The sequence below is a fragment of the Triticum aestivum genome, chromosome 1B, assembly GCF_018294505.1.
Source record: "Triticum aestivum cultivar Chinese Spring chromosome 1B, IWGSC CS RefSeq v2.1, whole genome shotgun sequence".
Lineage (NCBI taxonomy): Eukaryota > Viridiplantae > Streptophyta > Magnoliopsida > Poales > Poaceae > Triticum > Triticum aestivum.
This window is the reverse complement of record NC_057795.1, coordinates 13,974,313-13,997,445: the sequence shown is the minus strand read 5'-3', so window position 1 is coordinate 13,997,445 and position 23,133 is coordinate 13,974,313. Positions and strand designations below refer to the sequence as shown.

General features: G+C 46.3%; 1 pseudogene; it reads left to right on the top strand.

Moving 5' to 3' along the window:
• Window positions 1–14,922: 14,922 nt before the first annotated feature.
• LOC123084569 (disease resistance protein Pik-2-like) lies at window positions 14,923–21,717 on the top strand (annotated as a pseudogene).
• The last annotated feature ends 1,416 nt before the right edge of the window (window positions 21,718–23,133 follow it).

The window sequence follows — 23,133 nt, the reverse complement described above, 5'->3', positions numbered from 1 at the left end:
TATCCTCCTTTTTCTAAAAAGCTAAAGGCGACCTAGGGTCCACCTATCCACCAACCGGCGCCACAACGGTTCCCCTGCCCCCCCCCCCCCCCCACCCGACGCTACAACGACGGGTGGGTGGCGGGAGGCAGACCCATGTATGTCCAGCAGGTCTCACATGACACCAGGTAATTCTCTGATAATCACGTACATATCGCCCATATATTCTATGTGACATCCATAAACCTTAAAATTTGTGGATGGATATAGGCTACGGCATATTCGCAACTCATATAACGGACCATGCAGCTATAATGACGCAGATTTTTTGCGTGGTAAAAGGAGTTTATTCAATGTTCATAAAGTTACAATCGAGAAGCACAAGTTCCTCAATAGATGGGATACTGTGGTTAAGTTACACTCCCATGATGCATTCCGTGCGGCTATAGTTTGCCAGACGATTTTCTACTATGTATGTCCAAACACTAAGTCATCTGCTCAATGGCCGGCACCATCTCAGAGAGGGAGAGGAGACCAAGGTCTCACCTGAACCGGGGAAATAGATGGTGAGGTCCACAAAATTCATCCTTTCGAGCAATGATGAGATCTTGGCCGGCATCCTTTGCCACCACATAGACCACCATATGATGGATTGTCCTTGAGCCCGTCTCTAGCAACTTCAAGGTAGATTGGCGAACCTTGAGACAACATGAAGAGCAAAGTGGTCGGTGCTCAACTCAGACTCGACGTTACCACCATGCTGGTTAGTGAAATCAACTTATATAATCATAATAGACCCAGATCGCGACCAACTACAGTAGCATGATGTCATGTTATTAACTAACTACTGAGCATCTTTCCCAGCGAACAAAGGTTAGAACATTGTGACTTACACATGCAAACTAATCAGTTCCTGACTACCACAAATAGAAAACTAATTCAATATAAATAAGTTATAACACATATAACTGATTATAATTGATACAAATACTTATAATCTTAACTTGTATCCATTTCAGTTATTTGAAGGGCTACGAATTTGTATGAGCAGTATCCCTAGTTGGTTGAACAGGCAAATCTGATCCTAAAGAAATGTAAAGGACTTCCGCTAGCAATAGTGAGTTTAGTAGCCATTGGCTGCTTTTTGGCAGACTAACCAAAATTTGCGGTAGAATGGAGGAAACTGAATGATCATATCAGTGCCTGGTAAGGCAACCTTGCCAAACTGCCGGAATGGATTCCAGGGGCTCAATGCCCGCCATAGTCTGGAGAAGCTGAAGCTACGGAGCTTTAGGATAAAAGAGGAGTGTTTTAATCCATGCATGGAAGGTATTATACGAATGACTGACCTATTACATTTCTAATATCTTAAGTTTCTTTTCTTTAAAAAAAAATTCATAAGCAAGGTCTTGTTGGTTTACGTCCCGAGCTGCGTCTGAATTAGTTGCTTCTTTGTGTTTATCGTCAAATAGTTGGTGTGCTTCCTTCTTGCAGTACTCTGGTGAAGTAGAAATATGTTTTTCCTTTATTTCCAGCGCTGGCTGTTGCTGGCGTAGCGGTAGACAAGGAGGAGAAGGAGAAGTGTGTAAGAGGTGGGCTGAGCCCAGTGGGTAGCTTTGGGCCGCATGTGGCCCAAGCGTTGCCGTGTGCGTATATGGTCCTCATTGGACACAACAGCGAGTATAACGCTCAGAAAAATCCCATCCCCTTCCCTACCTCATCTCGTCTCGTACCTCTCCTCTCCCTAAATCCTTCCATGTGCGATTTATCTAGCCCGGTCGGTTGTCACAATTGATATCCAGAGCCTTCAATCTCATCAGGAATTTCTTTGCACCACGGCATCCCTTCTCCGTTGACCAGATCGGTAACATCCACCACCGAAGGTGCGATTCCACCAGTGAGATCGCACAAAATCATATGTGGGGTTCGATCCGCTCGGGGTGGTTGACACGCTGCCCTCCAAGCCTTCAGCACAGATGTTGTAGCTCCCAACCGCCATGGGGGAGCATACCACCAACCTGCTTATGGAAACCCCGCTCCCCAAATTCGCCGAGGAGAAAGTGCTCGCGGACAAGCGGGCAGAGGCGCAGACTGCTTTCAACAACTAGGTGTCCCACGAGGTGCGGAGCCTGGCAAAACAGATCGGACTCACTCAGGGCGACGTCGACAACGACGACAGCGTGTGCAAGGTCGTGTCCACATCGGCGTCGTTGGCTCCATCCACAGGTTCACAAGTTGAAGATCTGTCGGCGGTGGTGCTCCAAACCCCTGCGATGCAGGTTGGGCGTCAGCCACCAACAGCACCGCTTGATCCGGGCGCCACGCCAGCTCCAAGCTCTCTGGCCATACCGCAAACCGCCACGGGCTTCGTTTCGTAAGCGCCTCTCCCCAGCGACGGTCCGCCACTGCTCGCCAGGCCAGACAAAGCCCTCGCATTTCCAGGACGCGTACCATAGCCAGTGTTGTGCGAGGAGTACTCCATCAGGCCGCCCAAGCATCATTTCCCGTGCTTCGATGAAGACACACCACACGTATGGTTGGATCGTTGCTTGGAGTATATTGAACTCTACCGTGTGCCGCCACACAACACGACAACACTCTACGTCAACGGCCATGCTGCTCTCTGGCTGCGGGCGTTCCGTCAGACTCATGGTGAGCTCAACTGGGACGTGTTTCGTCATGCAGTTGTTGAAGAATTCGGCCCCGAAGAGTTCGAGACACTGATGCACAAGTTACTGCAACATTTTTAATGGCAATAAACATTTTTTCACATACAATTTACATTTTTATGTATACACCATGAACATTTTTTAATACAGAATTAACTTTTTTAAATATATGTTTTTCGATGTGTAGTATTATTTATCATATGTTGTAGTTTTTTCGTACACACCAGGAACATTTTTTAAATACAGAATTAACTTTTTTAAATATATGTTTTTTGATGTGTAGTATTATTTATCATATGTTGTAGTTTTTTCGTATACAGTAGGAACATTTGCTTATGCACATTTAACTTTTTTAAAATAAATTATCAGTATTTTTTCATAAACAATGTATTAGTATTGTATCGTATACATGACAAACATTCTTCTATACACATTCATTTTTTCTTAAAATGCTTGCTAATTATTTTTCAATGCTTTAGTAACATTTCTAAATACATGTTTAACTTTTTTCGTACACATTATATATTTTTATATACATGAGAAACATTTTCTCTAAGAACATTTAACATTGTTCAAATGCTTGGTTAACACTATTTTTCAGATTGTCTGTACGTCTTTATATATATATAGAATATTTCTAAGTATGAACAGATATAAAAAACAAAAACAAAAAGGTGGGAAAAAAAGAAAAAAAGGAGCGCTTCAAGGTCTGCGGCCTTCTGCGCGCTGGGCCGGCCAACTGTTGCGCCCGCTTCAGGCATATTCACGCCCATGACCACTGTCATGTCGCTATAGTCTAGTCTCTCTAACAACCAAAAGTCGGCGGCAAAGGTGTCTTTGATATTTGCTTGTGCGGAGACCCGCTCCCAACAGGCTCCCACCTCCCACCCCTGAAACCCTCACCGCCCCGCCTTCCCCTGCCCGTCTCCAGCAGGATCCGGCCGCCCTCGCCGGCGCGCGGCCCGGATCCGCCCCCTTCCCCGCCCTTCCTTCCCCGCCCCTCCTTCCGCCCTCACGCCGACCCCCCGGGAGGCGGTCGGGGTGGCCCCAACACCTCTGCTCTCGGCTTCGCCCCCTCATCCTCTCCCTTGTCGTCGCCGGCGGGCGCCTCTGGCTTCAGCTCGGGGTGCCGGCGGCGGTAGGACCTCCTCTCCTCACGTGCGCGTCCTCCTGGCCCGGGGCAGGGGGGCGGCTGCGGTGTCGCTCGGGTTGGCAGCGGTCCGGTGACCGGCGGCGGACCTGGTGGCGGCGGTGTGGCTTGGTGGCGCGTTCCCGGCTTAGATCTGGGCCTTGCGGGCCCCATCTAGGTCTTAGCAGGTCGGTCCCTGATGTGGCTTTGTTGTCTTCTGCGTGGTGAGGCAGAGCTGCAGCTTGGACAGGGGCGGCAACGCCAACGGCGTGCCGACTGCAGCGCGAAGGCGGGAACTTTATGGGTCTTAGAGATCCCATCCGGGCCTATGCAGCCACGGGCCTGGTATGTTCCTGCTATTGCGTCCGGTCAGCTACCGTCTTTGACGGTGGAGGTGGGGCCCTCCCCCGTGCCGACGGTGCTGCTGCCCTAGTCCCAGCTCCTCTTCTTCATCGTGCAGGCCTTGCTTCACGGTGCTGTGGTGAGACAGTGTAGGAAACTTCGTGACCGGGTTGGCGCAGGGTGGGGGTCTGTTTGGGGGCGAGCTCCGGAGTGCCTGAGGTGAAGGTTGGGATCGGGAGAAATCCCTGTTGGCTTTGCCGACACTGACGTAGTGGCGCATGAGGGTGCCGCCGGACCTTCCTGGAGGGCGTTGGGGCTACCCTTCCTCTCTCTCCTCACCACGTACCCAGGGGAAACCCTTGGCAGCAGCATCGTCATCATCGCCTCCCTTCTTGCAGGTGTTGATTGGTACCGGTACTTCGGAGGCTTGGAGCTTGATGGGCGATCTCCGGTGTGCAGCGGCCAGGAGGCTTCTTCGTTTTTTTGTCGATCCGCTGTTGTCGGCATTTGTTTCTCTTGTATTTTTCTCTTTCATTTTCTTTGGGCGTGACTGTGCTGCTTCCGTCCAGCACCTAATGTTGGTTGTCACGGTTGGTTGCTTTGTATACAAAGCATGAGAAAACCCTTTTTTCGGGAAAAAAAGTCGCTATTGTAAAAAATAAAAAAAATAAACTGCCATGTCGGTACATATCTGGGCTGACTCGGCCCAAATCAGCCGCCTTTCTCATTTCTCCCCCTCCGCCCAAGGCCGCCGCTCCACCGCATGGAGCTGGCCGGCGGAGCCCGCCCCGCCACGATTCTGTGTGCCCGGTGGGGCGCCAGGATGCGACGGACGCGACCCGTCTGCGTACCCGCCGCCGTTGCAGGACGATGAAATCGGCTTATTCTTCCTCGGCTCCTCCTCGCCCCGTTCCCAGCGCGCGGTGAGCCCCTCGCCAGTCCCCGTACGATAAATTTCGCATATCCACGCTGTAGCATTTCTTGTCTATCACAATAGCAGTCGCATTATTATAATTCTATAGTATCAGATAAGCAATTTAAGCAATTTAGTACCAGATGAAGATGCAGTTTTTGATTTGACGAACAACCCCCAAAGTAAGCAATTTACGTTTTGTTTGAGCCTATTCCCACCCTAATGTATTGTGCGTGCCCATCCCATTCCCAGGTGGGAGATAAGATACCGCCCAGCAACACCCTGCGGCACCACCACGCAAACTAACTTCACCCACCCCGGGCAGCAAAGCACGAACGCTCGATCAGGACTCTGGCTTTTTTTCCCCTGGCTCCCGCTAGGGTTCCCCTGCTTCCTCTGGCGGCGCTCCCGACAGAGTCCATCTTCCCATCGATCCAGGTCGCCCCTTGCGTGGAGATTGTAGATCGAAGGTGCTAGCGTGTACCGGCGATTCAATGGCGACAGAGAACCCAGCAGGAGGGGTTCCAGGTAGCAGCGGGGAGGGCCACGGCAGTGGATCCGCCCCAAATCTTGAGGACAGGTTTAGCGGGTTGAATCTCCATGGTGAAGAAGAAGAGGAACTAGACCTATCAGGTGAAGTGGAAGGGCTGATTCAGGAGACTCGCTGGATAGGAATCTTTAGGGTTCATACACAGAAGCCCTTCAGTCATGTTGCCTTGTTTAAGGCGATGCGCAATGCGTGGGCTTCTGCCCAAGGAGTGACGTTTAAGCCAGTGGAACCCAACCTGTTTCTTGCCCAATTCATGTGCCTAGGCGACTGGAACCGAGTGATGGGAGGCGGTCCCTGGGTTTTCCGCAACGCGGCTGTTGTGATTGAAGAGTATGATGGTATATCCGATGTCAGAGATTACAAGCTGGATAGGATCCCAGTCTGGGCCAGAATTATGGGGATTCCTGAAGGTCTGATGAAGAACACGGCTTTGGCAGAAAAGATTGCTCGAAAAGTTGGGATTCCACCCATAAAAGTTGTAGTGAATGAGGGGCGTCTGAATCCTGCGAGATTGTAGTGAATGAGGGGCGTCTGAATCCTGCGAGATACTTGCGTGCTCGTGTCTTTCTGATGTTGAATACTCCGCTGGTTCGGTTCGTCCCCTTGACTCTCAAAGAGAAGAAGTATGCTGTTGAGTATGAGAAGCTCCCTGATTTTTGTGACTTTTGTGGTTTGATTGGGCACATCGTGACTGAATGTGGTGATGGGATCCACAGGCCCGAAGAGTGTGAGTGGGGTGAATGGCTCCTAGTAAACTTTGATAACTCAGGCGACCGTGGAGGAACTGGTAGGGGTTTTGTCCGGGGTGGAGCTGCTCCAGGAAGGGGAGGAGGCTTTGGAAGAGGTAGAGGTGCAGCAGGTGATCCGAGCCCGCAGGAAAACATGGACTTGGATTTAGGGGAGATCCCTGAACGCCCTGCTCGTGCAATTGTTCCTATTGCTAGGAAACGACTTATTGGACAAGACGGTACAATCAATGATGGGAGGGTGCTGGCCTCGGCGTCCCCTCCAGGTTTTGTATTTGATAAAGTGAGCTTATTAGAGAATATAGCCACGGAACCTATTGACAAGAATCTGATGAGCACCCCGCAGAAGATACATGATCAGAAAAGGCATAGATCAGAGCTTAGTGAAACAAACAATGAGCCACCGGCGACCTCCCGTGAGGAGGATCGCCGGACGCAATGAAAATCATATGCTGGAACTGCCGCGGTTTGGCCAGCACCGCGGCGGAGAGGGCGCTTCTGGACATCCAAAAGCAATGGGGGCCGGGTGTGTTTTTCTTGTCCGAAACACATTTGAACACAGCAAGGGCAAAGAAACTGTTGAAGAAACTGAGGATGGACCATCTTGAGGTGGTTGAAAGTGTTGGCGCTAGTGGCGGCCTAATCTTGTTTTGGCGGAACCCAAATGCGATTGAAGTGGTGGCAAAAACCAAGAACTTTATTGATGTAATGGTGGGCTCGCTGCCAGAAGAGCGATGGCGTTTTACCGGGTTCTACGGAGAACCTAGATGGGAGGACAAGCATCTGTCGTGGACGTACCTGCGCGGCCTGCATACTCACTATAATGCACCTTGGGTTGTCGCGGGAGACTTCAACGAAATTCTTTATTCGCATGAGAAGGAAGGAGGAGCCCCGCGGCTGACACGCATGATGCAGGACTTCCGTGATGCATTGGTTGACTGCGAGTTGGAGGATATGGGAGCGGTGGGTGATCAGTTTACATGGCGCCTGAGACGGCTGCGTCAACGACTTGACAAAGTGGTCTGCAATGGGAGCTTGCATGGTCTGTTCCCGAATGCATTTGTGACCAACGCACCACATATTAAGTCTGACCATAGGCCTCTTGTGTTGAACCTAGAAGGAGAGGTGGGTGTGGACAGTCAACAGCGTAATACCTCAAAGCAGTTTGAGGCAAGTTGGCTCAAAGAAGATGATGTCACGAAGAAGGTAACTGAGGCGTGGGAAAATTCTGCAGGCCTGCGATCATTAGCAGACCGCACCGCATCAGTGCATGCAGACTTACACATTTGGGATAGGGAGGTTCTTAAATCCCCCCAGCGTCGGCTGAAGAAGCTAAAGGAGGAGCTGGATTCTTTGCGGTTAGGGCCACTCACTGATGAGTCGGCAGATCGGCAAAGGGAGTTGCTTATTGAAATTGAAGAAACAATGGAGAAGGAGGAAATATATTGGATACAGCGCAGTAGGGCGAACTGGTTGAAAAATGGTGACCGTAACACCAACTTCTTCAATAACTTTGCGATGGCGAGAAAGAAAAGAAACTTTATTCGTCGATTGATGGATGTAAATGGTGCATGGCGAGAAGATAACGAAGAAATGAGAGGTTTAATTGATGCATATTTTCGGAGCTTGTTCACATCTCAAGTGATAGAACCGAAAGTTGAAGTCTTGAATAAAGTCAAAATGAAAGTTACTCCGTACATGAATGAGGCCTTGCTGGCACCATATACTGCTGAGGAAGTGAAGCGCGCATTGTTTAGCATTGGAGATATTAAAGCTCCAGGCCCAGACGGGTTGCATGCTATTTTTTTTATAAAAAATTTGGCATCTTGTTGGGGATGATCTTGTGAGGGAGGTGCTCCAAGCGGTTAATAGTGGGGTGATCCCCGAGGGCTGGAACACCACCACTATCGTTCTAATCCCAAAAGTGGACACGCCTGAAACTGTTTCCCAATTCAGGCCCATAAGTCTATGTAATGTTGTCTACAGGGTCATTGGAAAGATGTTGGCAGCGCGCTTGAAAGTATTTCTTCCAGAGATAATTAGTGAAAACCAAAGTGCGTTTGTTCCTGGCCGCATCATAACTGATAATGTCATTGTTGCATATGAGTGTCTTCACAGCATGAAGACGAAGAAAGGGAAGGTTGGTTCATGTGTAGTCAAACTTGACATGCACAAAGCATATGACCGTGTTGAGTGGGTTTTTCTGAAGGCTATCTTGATCAAGCTTGGATTCGATGTGAGATGGGTTCAACTTATTATGGCTTGTGTGTCTTCTGTTGAATATAAGGTGAGATTCAACTCAAATGAAACCAACCCGTTCAGCCCAAGTAGAGGCCTTAGGCAAGGGGATCCTCTATCCCCTTACCTATTTTTGTTATGTGTTGAAGGCCTCTCTGCTCTAATCGCACATGAGGAGGAAGTGGGCAATCTCAATGGGGTCAAGGTTTGTCGTGATTCACCTACGATAACTCACTTATTATTTGCTGATGATTCACTTATCTTGACGAGGGCGGATGCAGCCGACACCACGTCACTGAAGAGTATTCTGGATGATTATTGTTCTGCTTCAGGACAGATGGTTAGTGCTGCTAAATCATCTATTTTTTTCAGCCCCAATACTGATGTTGATGCTAAGGTGGAGGTGTGCCAAATTTTGGATATTATGACGGAGTCCCTCTCTGACAAATATTTGGGGCTGCCGTCAATTATCGGGGTTGATAGGGTGGATTGTTTTAAACATCTCATAGAGAGAATTCAGCAAATTGTTAACAGGTGGAAGGAAAGGACACTATCCTATGGCGGCAAAGAGGCTTTGATAAAGGCGGTGGCTCAAGCTATCCCAACATATGCGATGAGCGTGTTCAAATTCCCAAAAAAAAATTGTAAGGGAATCACTGACGCAATTTCGCACTATTGGTGGGGTGACGGAGAAGATCAACGCAAAATGCATTGGTTCGCATGGTGGAAGATGTGTGTCCCAAAGAATAGAGGTGGCATGGGCTTTCGAGACATTCATTGCTTTAATCTTGCGATGCTCGCGAAATATTGCTGGCGACTTATTGATCAGTTTGATTCTTTGTGTGCAAGAGTACTAAGATCAAAGTACTACCCAAGTGGTGACATTCTAAATTGTGAATTGAAGAAGGGATCTTCTTATGCTTGGCAAAGTATATGGGCGGGTATCCAGACCTTTAAGAAGGGATGCATTTGGAGAGTGGGAAGTGGTCACAAAATTAATATCTGGGAGGACAGTTGGATTCCTTCTAGCTGTTCAAGAAAGATCATAACTTTTCGAGGTAATTGTGTCCTGACTAGAGTCCATGAGTTAATTGACCTGGTGTCAGGTGCATGGGATGAAGCTCTTGTGCATGAAATTTTCTGGCCCGTTGATGCCGATCGCATACTCCAGATCCCCATTTACCAGGATGACACTGAAGACTTCGTGGCGTGGCACCTCACCAAGTCAGGAATTTTCAGTGTAAAATCAGCTTATTACCGACAGTGGGAAGATAATTACATTGACTCCAATCCCGGTCCAATGTACGGAGGAGGATCAGCTCAGCATCCGGTTTGGGCAAAGCTGTGGAGTTTGAAAGTCCCAAGCAAAGTTAAAATCTTTTTATGGAGATGCCTTCACAATGCTGTACCTTGTATGGGTGTTTTGGCTAACCGACATATTGCAACATCCGGCCAATGCCCGATCTGCAAGTTACACGCGGAAGATGTATCACATATGTTGTTCAGTTGTGGTAGAGCGAAGGAGATTTGGTTGCAACTCGGGTTACTGGAAAGAATAAACGCCTCATGCACTGATGGAAAATCTGGCGCTGAAGTTCTGGATGCCTTGTTATGCGACAAAGCTAACCAGGAACAATATATTGATGTGGTCCAAATTCCAGAGATGGTTGCCGTGACAGGCTGGTACTTGTGATGGCAACGATGTCTGATTGTTAGGAATGAGGAAGTTCAGTCCCCATCCCGAACTAGCAGTGCCATACAAGCAGTGGCCCTGAACTTTGTACGGGCTGCCGAAAAGCCAAGTGTGACGCCAAGATTAAACAGATGGAAAAGACCATTGTCATTGCACTTAATGTTGATGCCTCATTTTCGGAAGATGACCACTCAGGAGCGTGTGGGGCAATTGTCCGTGACAACTATGGTCTGTTTGTATGCGCATCCATTGCAAGACTTGAACATGTCCCTGACATAGTTTCAGCGGAAGCTGCGGCCCTCATGGAAGGTCTAAAGCTCTCACTGAATATAGGCTGCAACTCTATTTTCATCCAAATGGACAATTTGGTGGTGGTGGACGCATTAAACCAGAACACTGGACACTCAATGGTCGCAGCACCAATTTTAGATGAATGTCGAAGTTTACTCCAGGAATTCGGGAAGGTCCTTATTGAACATTGTAATAGGGAGTCGAATATGGTAGCTCATGTGCTAGCGCAACGGGGGCGTGTTGATCCACCATTTGTTTGGTCGGACGCACCGCCCGACTTTATATCTACCTTTTTAGTTGATGATGTAACTTTTATTTGAGAAAATAAAGCTAGCCATGAAGGCCTTCCCGTCAAAAAAAAAAACTAACTTCACCGACCCTCGAGCCTTGTTAGTTGTTCATGCCACATGCCTCCCTCCCTGCTAAACTGAAGTTTATTACTCCAATAGTACTAGCGATTGTTCAGTTTATCATACACTAGACAACCTGCAGACAGGACAAAGAGTGGTTCAAATTACTGAATCAGATCATAACTAAAAGCAGGCCATCATGGCGGGCAGAGAGCCGGCTCATGGACCCTAGCAACATTTCAGCCTTTGACTCATCGGTCACATGCACGCACACATGCCTCCGGTCTGAACAACCGATGCAACTTTATGCTCGATCCACGCTGTGTGGCCAAACTAATTAGCCGTTGCTGCTTTTGAGTGTTTGTGGTCTCAGTTCTATCACAACTTTAGTTGGGGTGCACATGCGGAGAGCCATATATAGGAATCACACGAGATTCTTGGCCGATCCAAAATGACTCTTCTCATTTTCAGAGGGCTATTACCATCTGGAATAAAAGGTTTCCAGCGTCCTTAGCTACCTTTGTTTTATTGGCCATGTTTGTCTCGATGGAGATATGAAAACTGAAGAAAACTGTTTTTCCTGTAGTTCCAGCTCCGGCTGCCGGATGCTGAAAAGGTGAGGTGTCAAAACACTTAATCTGCTTTATCCCTCAAACAAACGAGAAGGAAAGAAAGGAAGTGCTTTGCTGTATGGTGCACTGTTCCATTTGCTTTGCAGTATCAATTAATCATTGTAGTATTTCAGTTCGTGGTGGCCACTTGTTCTGGATTCTCGTAGACGATACAGTTTTGGTTATTTAGGTCTATAGTGTTGAACATCCGTGTCCTGATAATTAGTAGCACACCATGCACTTGACATGGATGCATCTGTACTGCTTCCGGCCTCTAATGTGTATATTTTCTCTTTCTAAGAAATTGTAGTCTGGCAAAGCTAACAGTCTGCTGTCTGGGAATCTACCACACTGCTAAACACAACATATACATATTGGCAAGTTGGAAATGGCACACATATAGATGTACTGATGATTTGAATATGTTACTATGCTTAGTTGGAGACATCTTGAAGTGTGATGCATGGTACGTATGCTACGCAACCGGCCGGTTGTTCTTACTTTTAAGAGATAATGGTGTGTTGTCCAAAGAAAACTGACCTACATGCATATTTAAAGAAACAAATGAACTGATAATGAATCATCGAATAGCTCAGTTAATGAAAGTAGATGAATAATTCCGGTGATGAGGTTTGAGCTAGCTCTTAACTCTAGTTTAGCTATTTTATCCGATTTATAGTTACTGAAAGAACATATTGTTCCTTTTAGATGTTGGATAAAGTCTGACTAACCCTTGATTAGATATCCTCAGCTTTTTGACAAATGAGAGTTGCAATTATTAATTGCGTGTGGATAAATGGATTTCAAAAACACTAGTATTGTGCTATATAGGTACTCCATTTCAATTTCTGCGTCAGTAGCAATTCCAAAATAAACAACAACAGGAAAACTCAATTATTTTGCTGCACAAATAAATGCTGGTACGGTGCATCAGATAGGATGTGCCTCAAATTTGGTGAATTCAAGTCTTTGCTTGTATGGGCAATGTTCTGGTAAATTAATCTTTCATGTGATTTGCGTCGGGACCATTAAAATTACGCTACTACTTAATTAGGTCAGTGCAGCAAACAAACGCATTACAAAATCTGTGATGTTGTGAAACGAGGACTGAGGAGTCATGTGGAATCTCCCCTTTTTCAATGATATTTACATGGTTTCCCGGATTAGTTGAGGCATCTCTATATGGGCTCACTTGATGGAAAGGTAAAATAAATGTTTAGTCAAAACTTCAGTTAGTGTCACCTGTTCATCAGTGAAAAATGTTAGTTTTGCTCCATAGATTGTGGCCACACCCGGCGTTGTATATATTGCAATCCAGCTTTTTAAACAAGATTTAGCCCATTTTTTCTTGTGGCTAACTATTTCCTTTCATTTCTCGTAGCTATTTTCCAGGTGTAGATTACAAAATAAGTTAGCACATCACAGATATGCAGTCACAAACAGAGCCTATCTGCTCATGTCACTTCCTTTCAAATTATTTTATTTTGAGCTGGTTTAACCCCATGTCAAGCACTTTGAACAACGGTTTAATTGCGTGGACAGTGATTTTATCTCCGAGCCGCCCTTTTCACTCTTAGCTAACTTAGGGTCAATTTTCTATTTTTAATTATGGTGGTGTGTGAACTCGTTTTCATATGAAAAAATATAGCCAGGAAAGCAGAAAAAAATGGTTGAATAGAAAAATAGGCTGTTGGTGGCAAGAGATAGATCGTCATAATCACCTCAGTGCCGAACCCGACCTCAAAGTGACAACATATCTCATAATTAATGCTTGTTGTGAAAACTATGTCTCAGCTATAGGTCAAACATAATGTGTGCGGGATACTATCTGCCTCATGTGTTGCTAGTAGAGGTTTTCCCAACAACTGATTTATGCTGTTACTAGTCTTACCAAGATGGTATTGTAACCGATAATGTGGTGGGGCCTGGTAACTGCTAATAATAGTACAAAGTCTGAGAAGATTCATGTCATTTATAGTTGTTTTTCTCCTGGAAAGGACTTGGTCCTTGCCTTCTTATCCATTGTGGATGAAAACTTCTTATTTGATTCTCTACTGCAAATTACTGAGGCCTTTCATGTGCAGCACATTATTATCTTCCGATTGGTTGTCTGTAATTTGTGACACTGGTTAGTCTACTTTGTGTTCGTATCATCTGTTCGGTGTCGTCACAGCTAGCAGACTACTATTTTCGTTCATAGCATACTGCATTTTACCAAAGTTTAAACTAAAGGTTGTTTGTTCGCCCCAGCAAGTGATAGTTGAGCTTGGAGCAATAGCTCCTCCTTTATGTGGGGACATGTGATTTGTCTCTAGACCAATGTTTTAAATAGCCGGCTATAGCAGCAAGATGCCGCTAAATGGTGGCCTTCAGAAATATCCCGCTATAGCCCGCTATAACTCCGCTATAGTTGTTTTTGGAGGCCCGCCGCTATTTTCCATAGCCCGCTATTTAAAACATTGCTCTAGACTAACAAAAGTTTTATGATTTTTCAGCATTATGGAGGTGTCCTTGTTCTCAGCATAACTAGTACTCATCATCATGTGTGCCCTTCATACAAAGATATATGTCAACTTGCTCAACCAGCATCTGTTTCTTAGTCCATGCTGTTGGCTTCATGATTAGTATATAACATATGTACAGTAGGCAGTGTAAACGAGGTGGGTTACTGTTACCCACACAATGGTATGCAACAGCCCAAATATTATTTAGGTTATCTGTACTTACAACGGGAACACAAAAATATTCAGCGACTGGTTGGTTCTTGTGCCAATGTCTTCTCCTTGGGTTCCATTAAGAATAAATATGTCCTCTGCTCACCCAGAATCCTAACTCCTAAGAGACAACTGGCACCTGTGAGAAGGCATGCACCTGTTCTGATCTTGCAAAAGCAGTCGATTCTGAGCTTTGAATAATTTGCCCATAACCTGCTTCGTAGTTGAGCTTCATCATGAGGTTTATAGAAATTTCAGATAACTTAAGAAGCTATCACCACTTAAAGATTCAGTTAGTTGGGCAGTGTAGACTGATTATGCAAGGCCATATCACAAACCTTCATCAGCTGAGTATGAAATACAGTCCTTAGTTTTTACTTTATACTTGGTGCAAGACATCCCATATGGTCCCAAGCAAAGATGCAATTTCAAATGCATCTCTATCTCTGGCCTCGATGTATTCAAGGGGTGCACATGCCATAGTTGGATTGCTTCAACTCAACTTTAATTATTAGGGGTTGCACTGCATCTAGCACAACTGGGAGCTTGGCGATGTCACTTGCGACTGTGATCTTGCAGCCAAGCAAGCTCCTCCTTTTAGACCACCATCCCTAGCTTCTGCATCTACTTGCGCCCAGCATTTGCACTACTGCCTCCAACCACCACAACCATTACACACAAACCAAACATCAGTGCCATGGAGGCCACTGCCCTGAGCGTTGGCAAGTCCGTGCTGAATGGAGCGATTAGATGCGCCACATCCGCCCTGGCGGAGGAGGTGGCTCTGCAGCTCGGAGTCCGGCGTGACCAGGTATTCATAACCAATGAGCTCGAGATGATGCAGGCTTTCCTTGCGTCCACTCATGACGAGGGAGATGGCAACAGGGTGGTCAAGGTCTGGGTGAAGCAAGTCCGCGACGTGGCCTATGACGTCGAGGACACACTCCAGGAGTTTGCCGTGCGCCTCGAGAAGCAGTCTTGGTGGCGTATCCGTCGCAACCTACTCGACCGTCGCTGTGTGGCAAAGCAGATGAAGGAGCTCAGAGCCAATGTAGAGGATGTCAGCCAGAGGAACATGCGCTACAACCCCATCAAGGGCTCTGGATCCAAGGCCGCCATGGCTCTAGAGCAGTCTAGCATTTCTTCTACAGCACTGTTTGGCATCGATGAAGCAAGGCATGCGGTGAAGCAGGAGATATCAAAGGTAGATCTTTTTCAGCTGATCAACGGGAAGGAGAATGACCTTAGGGTAATTGCAGTGTGGGGAACAAGTGCTGATCTCGGGCAAACTTCCATCATCAGGACGATGTATGAGGATCCAGATATTAAAAGCAAGTTCTCGTGCCGAGCTTGGGTCAGAGTGATTCATCCGTTTAATCCAAAAGACTTTGTTCAGAGTTTGGTGCAGCAATTTCATGCAGCCGTAGGGGTTGATGCTCTGTTGAAAATGGAGAAGACGTTGCAAGAGTTGGCTGAAGAGTTTAATGGACATGTGAACAGTAAAAGATACCTGATTGTTCTTAACGACCTGTCCACTGTTGAGGAGTGGGATCTGATTAAAAGGTGCTTCCCAGACAAGACTATGGGGAGCAGGATCATAGTGTCTACAGGTCAAGTTGAAGTTGCAAGATTATGTGCAGGGCGAGAAAGCATAGTATCAGTACTTAGGTGCATGTCTGCTGATCAGAGTATTTATGCTTTCCACAAGAAGGTAATATTCAAGTTCCACCTCCTGCTGTACGTTTAGATCAACCTATTTGATTTTGGTGTTTCGTACTTATTCATTTATTATACAGGTCTAGTTTACTTTTGGTGCTTTGCTAGCTAGTTGAATGCACGATGGATAGCTTGATTGGACGACTCAAAACACGAGCGAACAAAAGGACTTTGTGCTTGTTTTTCACGAGCTTTTGTAAAGTTCTGGTTTACAAACTTGTGTACTAAAGCAAAGCCCACTATATAAGTAGTATCTGAATCTCAGGACTGAGTTCCCCTCTCCCCCTCCCGGTCGCTCCCTCGAGCAACGCGGAGGGTTAATCCTAACTGCCGGCCCTACCCCCTCCTCCTCCCCTCCCCCCTCGTCGCCGCCGGCCTGCGTTGACGGGCGAAGCCCGGTCAGCGTCGGTGGCGGCGGGCCCTTTCTTCCGCTGTGCACCGGTGGCCGACGCGGGTCGGTCTCGTTGGGGGTGGCGCAGCGCTAGCAGAGGGCGCAGTGGCATGGTGGCGGGCATGATGCTTCACGGCGACGTGATGGCTTTGGTGGTGTCCAACGCGAGTTGCGGCTGGAGTGGTGGCGGTTGTCACTGTCGTGAAGCGGGTCATCCCTTCTTCGGCGGGATGGCACGGATGCTGACGAGCGCCGCTCCCGGCTGCGTGGGCGTTGGATCTATGAGGGGCGTGGGCTAGCTCCGGGGGCTTCCCCGTTGGCCCTTGGAGCGGTTCTGAAGATGGTGGTGCCTCCGTCGAGTTTCTTCCTACCTCGCCGGCAGGCGATGCTGACATCTCTTTGGTCGGATCCAGTGGTTGTTGGGGCTAAGGGTCTGGTAGGGATGGATTATGGGAAACCCTTGGCTGGTTGCGGCGATCACGATGTTGGCAGCGCCTCGGCGTCGTTCTCCTTGAGGAGGCATACTGATCTTTCCCTCGCCCTCTCCTTCCCGTCTCAGTTGAAAAACCCAGAGTCTCTAGATTGGGTGGTGATGGTGCCCCAACGTCATTTTTTCTTTTTGAAGACTCCGCCTTGGGACGGCGGAGTGGTGGTCGAGGCTTCGGCGTGGGTGGTGGGCTGTCGGTTATCTTCAAAGGTGCTCATGCCCGGCTGCGTGCGGTTGAAGTTGGTGCCTGCATGCAGCGATGTTGATGTTGGGTTGTGCCGTTGCGTGGTGCGGTGCCTGTGCTTGTAGGCCTCTCCCCGGCAACCAATTGGTCCTGGCCATGCGATCTCAGGAGTAAGCGACTGTGCCTGTCGACGACGTAGTGTCCTCTGATCGAGAACTAGAGGGATGGGGGCCCTCTTCGGCGGTTGAGAATGATGGCGGACCGGCAATGGCTTGCCTCATGTGAGTTGACGGAGCATGGCAATCCTCCTGCAGCGGGCTACTACCTCGTCTTAGCTGCGTCGTGTGCTGGCTCTAGTTTGCCGAGGGCCTTGATGATCATGCTTGCACTTGGTGCATTCGATGCTTCTTTGTGGCTCTTTTGACATCATGTATCTTCGCCGTTTATGTTTCTTTCTTTTTCTCTTTTGTTGCTTGGCTTGTTGAACTTGTGCGGTGGTTGCCTTATAATATAAAGCAGGAGGAACCCTTTTACGTCATATAAGTAGTATCTAGTGACTGAGAAAATCAAAATTATAAGTTAAGCCTTTCGCAAACAAAATGCACACTCCCATTTCAATACTAATGTGTGTATATACCTGCATGTGTTTTCTTGAATTTATTTTGTATTTTAAGTTGTGGTTTCTTCAGGAAATGGTAGGAAAATATTTTAATTAGGGTTCAAATGGGAAAGTTGCATTTTAACTATTCAGCAAATTTTAATAATCTACATATTTAGAATTATTTTACATTCATTCATATAATAGGGTTCTCAACATGGATGAATATTTCTCGCTTGTGCATAGGTCTCTCAAGATGGAACAGGTTTAGAGTCAAGCTCAGACCGTGTCACTACCACTAAAGATAAAAACTCTATAGTGCCCACTGGTGAAATATTAGAGGATCAATTCAGAGGTGCTCCTGAAAAAAATATCATAAAAAAGAGCTTCACTCGCACCAGGACGATGATGACTGCTTTGGAGGAATCTCATCTTGTTGGGCGAGAGAAAGAAAAAGATGAGATTATCAAGCTTATTTCAGATCAAGCTACCCAAAAATACCAGGTGATCTCTGTGTGGGGAATGGGTGGTCTAGGAAAGACCACTCTAGTCAAAGATATCTACGAAAACCAAGAGCTGAGTAGCACATTTGAGAAGCGTGCTTGTGTCACAGTTATGCGTCCTTTTAATCTTGAAGGTCTTCTTAGGAGTTTAATTATGCAACTTGACACAGAATCTTCAGATAAGAAAGACGTGGTTGGTTTGATGGGCAAGACAAGGAACACATTACTACTGATGCCACCAATAGCACTTATTAAGGAGATGGAAAGGCTTATAGAAGGAAAGAGGTGCTTGATTGTTCTTGATGATGTATTGATGTATCATCTACTGCAGAATGGAACATGATAGTACCGAATTTCCTTGGAATGGAACATACAAGCCGGATCATTGTCACCACCAGGGAAGAAAATATAGCTAAAGTTTGTTCACAGAGACAAGAAGAAAATATATACATGCTCAAAGATCTAGATCACACGGATGCACGTGACCTCTTCAGTAAAAAGGTACTTAGTTACAAAGTATTATCATCTTTATTTTTATGTGGCATAGTCATATTGTGCCCTATGTATTTTTTACATCGTCTTAGTTGTTCAACCAAAATGATCAGCTCTACTTTGAATGTAACTTAATCTATAACACGTCCTTTCTCTACAACCATGGTCCATGCTGGAACTAATTCAGGCATTGCAACAAAAATGTAGTTCATGATTTCCAATAGTATGTTCTACAAATATATGCTTCCTAACATTAGTGATATCGTGGCGTACTAGTAGTACATGTCAACAATTTGGTTGGTCCAGTTGCTCAATCACTTTGAAAAACATGGAAGCAAATGCTCACTTCATGATTTGCAAATTCCAATTGTTGCTGCAAAATTTAACTGATTAGCAACTGCTCTATTCCATATCAATTAGTATTTAATGAACAGTTTGAGTATAAAGTGATTTAGTTCTGGGTGCACATTTTTTAATACATGTATACGAGACAAAGATTCTTGCATGTCAATTCCAATAAGTATACTGAAACATTATTTCCCAACCTGGTTTAATTTCCACAGTACTAAATAACTAGACCGCATGATTTCAGGTATTCAAGAAGACTACTGATTTGAATTTGCAATATCCAGAGCTAGTTGAACAGACAGAACAGATTCTGAGAAAGTGTGGTCGGCTCCCCCTTGCAATAGTCACCATAGGTGGCTTCTTGTCCAACCAACCAAAAACCTCTTTGGAACGGAGGAAATTGAATGATAATATCAATTCTGAGTTGGAGATGAATCCAGAGCTTGGGACCATAAGAAATGTCCTTATGAGAAGCTATGATGGTTTGCCTTATCATCTCAAGTCATGTTTCCTATATATGCCCATCTTTCCCGAAGATTACAAGGTTGGACGGGGACGATTGGCACGTTAAGGTTGGACGGGGACGATTGGCACGTCGGTGGAGTGCAGAGGGTTACTCAAGGGACGTGCATGGCAAGTGTGCGATGGAAATAGCGGACGGCTACTTCATGGAACTTATAAGCAGGAGTATGATCCTACCATCTCAACAATCAATCGTCGGTACAAATGGAATTGGTTCCTGCCAAGTTCATGATCTTATCCGTGAAATTGGTGTCTCCAAGTCGATGGAAGAAAATCTTGTTTTTACACTGGAGGAAGGTTGCAGCTCGAACAGCCAGACCACGTTGCGCCACCTGACTATAAGCAGCAACTGGAAGGGAGATAAGAATGAGTTTCAGAGCATAGTGGACATGTCCCGTCTATGGTCAATTACATGTTTTGGAGTGTGGAAGTCATTTTTTTTCCTCGCAAGATGAGGTTGCTACGAGTGCTAGACCTGGAAGACACATATGATCTCTATGATCATCACCTTAAGCATATTGGGAAGCTTCTTCACCTAACATACCTTTCTCTAAGAGGATGTGGGTATATTTTTTACCTGCCAGATTCACTGGGCAACCTGAGGCAACTCGAGACACTAGATGTCAGAGGTACTAGGATTGTCAAGTTGCCAAAGAGCATCATCAAGCTTCAGAAGCTAAACTATCTTCGAGCTACCACAATGCCAACTGAGGATGGTGTGCTAGTTCCAAGAGGGTTGAGGAAACTAAAAGCCCTGCACACATTGGGTGTTGTGAACATCGGAACACGAGGGAAGGTTATTATACAGGACATAAAAGGACTCACGCTGTTGCACAAGTTGGGAGTGACTGGCGTCAATAAGGAAAAAGGCCAGAAGTTGTGTTCAACAATTGTTGGTCTGAGCCGCCTGGAGTCATTGTCAATCCGATCAGAGGGGGAGCCTGGTTTATGTGGCCGCTTGGAGGGAAAGTTCTCATTTCCTGAGACACTGCAGAGCCTCAAGCTTTACGGTAACCTGCTCAAGTTGCCAGAATGGATCCAGGGGCTCAAGAATCTAGAGAAGCTGAAGCTGCGGAGCTCCATGATACTAGAGCACGATGCTTTTCTTTTTTTTTTGAACCGGGCATTACCCCTTTCCATTAACTGAATAACGGAAATACAACAGTCTCCGAACTGAACCAGAAAGGAAGCGTGAAAGGGGAAAGCGAGTTCAACGCATCGCCGGGAAACCCACCACAGGAGCACGATGATGCCATACAAGTCCTTGGGAACCTAACAAATCTGGCATTCCTGCATCTGTTGAAGAAGTCACTCGAGGGTGAAGAGGTCCATCTCAATTTCCAGCAGGGGATGTTCGGGAGCCTGGTGGTGCTGGAGCTGAGCATGGGACTTGGATCAAGCCTCAGGTCTGTCAAGTTTGAACAAGGAACAACCCCGAAGCTTGAGGTGCTCAAGTTTGACAGGAGTGCTTCTCACGTCCTTCGAAGTTCCGTTTTGGGTCTACCATCTCTCGCCAGCCTCAAGGAAGTTGTGCTAGAATGTGTCTTTTATCACATGGCACACCTGAGGGCCGAGCTCGCCAAGAACCCAAACCGACCTGTACTGAAGACGGTCTGATCGAGCTTCAGAAGTCAATCACGCCCAGCAATCCAAGGCAAGTTAATTAGGAGTACTGTTGATGATTGTTTCAGTTCAGAGTCACATATATCCTGTAATTATGTACAGCTTGTTCATGTCTGCATCTGCATCGTTTCCAGCCTGTTTGCTATACTTGTTATTGTTCATCTGGCATGGCAATGGCAGCCAACTTGTGTTTGGCGTAATCTTTTCTTCTCGTATATATGTGGGTCTCCCACTCACTGTGTCTTGATTTATTCTCTCCTGCTAAATATGTGTGCTCTCAGCGGAGGATTCTGGCTGCAGCATGCATGGATGCATGCTGAATCAGAAACAAATTTTGAGCAACACTGACTGCAGTTCCATGTCCATGGTAATACTGGAGCCAAATTTAGGTGATTCAGCACAAAGCATAGAACAACGCCATCAGCCTGCTGTCACTAACTATTGCAGTATTGAAAGAGGATCAAAATCCAGTCTGTATGGCCATCCTAACTTTTGATATACGCCCTGCTATCAATGCTGAAAAAGAAACAAGAGGTAAGAGTTCAGCATTGCCTACAGTCGTGCAGCATTCATGAGACCTTCAAATCTGTGAATTTTAAATGTGAGACCGTCGGGGCGCGCATCGGCCATGCTCTTGACCGCACCCTCCGCAGCCTCCACATCTTCATCCCTCGCGCCATGGAGAAACATCATGAAATTGACGCGAGCAAGGCCGGAGAGGCGCTGTTTCAAGCACCGGTATGAAGAAATCGGCACCTGAGCACGACTCTGCTTCTCTGAAACTCTTGTAGAGTGGAACATATATACACGTACAAGTGCAATGCATGTGCTCTGGACTCACAAGTTCCTCATTATGAACGGACGCATCATGTAATCTGATCATTTTAGAGATCCCTGAGATCATATTACAAAAGTTTCGTTGCCCGGTTTCATTAGTTATTAAACGTCGTTATCTCCGTTGCATACATGATCCGTCTTTTGGCTGCTCCGTGGCATGAGCATGACGAGACAGTGGTAATTACAGTTAGAGCACATGGCATGTTCAGAAGAGATTCATGTTTTCGCACTCCATATAACTGAATTTAGCAGCCATGTCTGGAAAATTTTCACAGGCATTTTTTTCCGAAAAGGGGGCTCCCCGGCCTCTGCATCAGAATGATGCATACGGTCACATAAATAGACAAATAAAGTTGTTCAACAAGGTCGTAAAGTCTGAAAACAAAGTAACGGCGAGCTCACAAAGAGCCACAACGCCAAAAACACAAGGCCCAAAAGCCACAACCGGTTGGCAAAACAAAGATAGGTAAACTAATTGCCTATCCTATTACATGACCGCCATCCAAACCGGTTTAAGATATCCCGCGCTACCATCTCCCACCGGACAGATCCAGTAACCAAACGCTCCCTGGCCTCCGTCGGAGTGAGTAAGGACACATACGGATCAGCGCAGTAGTTCGGAATAAAACTTGCAAAAAATGAATATTCGTTCTTCTGTTAAAAGCCAAATCATTTCTGCAATTTCAAATTGCCCACAACAAAACACATACTCCTACACGAATGTGTCTGGCTGTTTCGGACTCTATCCCAACAAGCCACGTTTCAAATAACGTACTGACCGAATTCGGAGGAGTAATGTTAAAGGCAATATGCACCGTGTGCCACAAAACCATTGTCAAAGGGCAGTCAAAGAAGAGGTGCTTGATGGTTTCGTCCCGATCACAAAAACTACACCTAGTAGATTCTGTCCAGTTGCGCTTAACCAATTTATCCTTTGTTAGAATGACTTGTTTATGTACAAACCACATAAACACTTTAATTTTCAAAGGAACTTTGACTTTCGAAACCTCTTTGGAACTAGAGATAACAGTAGAATTAATGACATCGATATACATCGACTTGACTGTGAACTCTCCAGACCTAGTAAGCTTCCAACACAACTTATCGGGCTGATGAGATAGCTGAATCTCCATCAGTCTACTCATCAAATGAAGCCATGCTTCCCACCGGTCGCCCACAAGCGCCCTCCTAAACTAAATATTAAGGG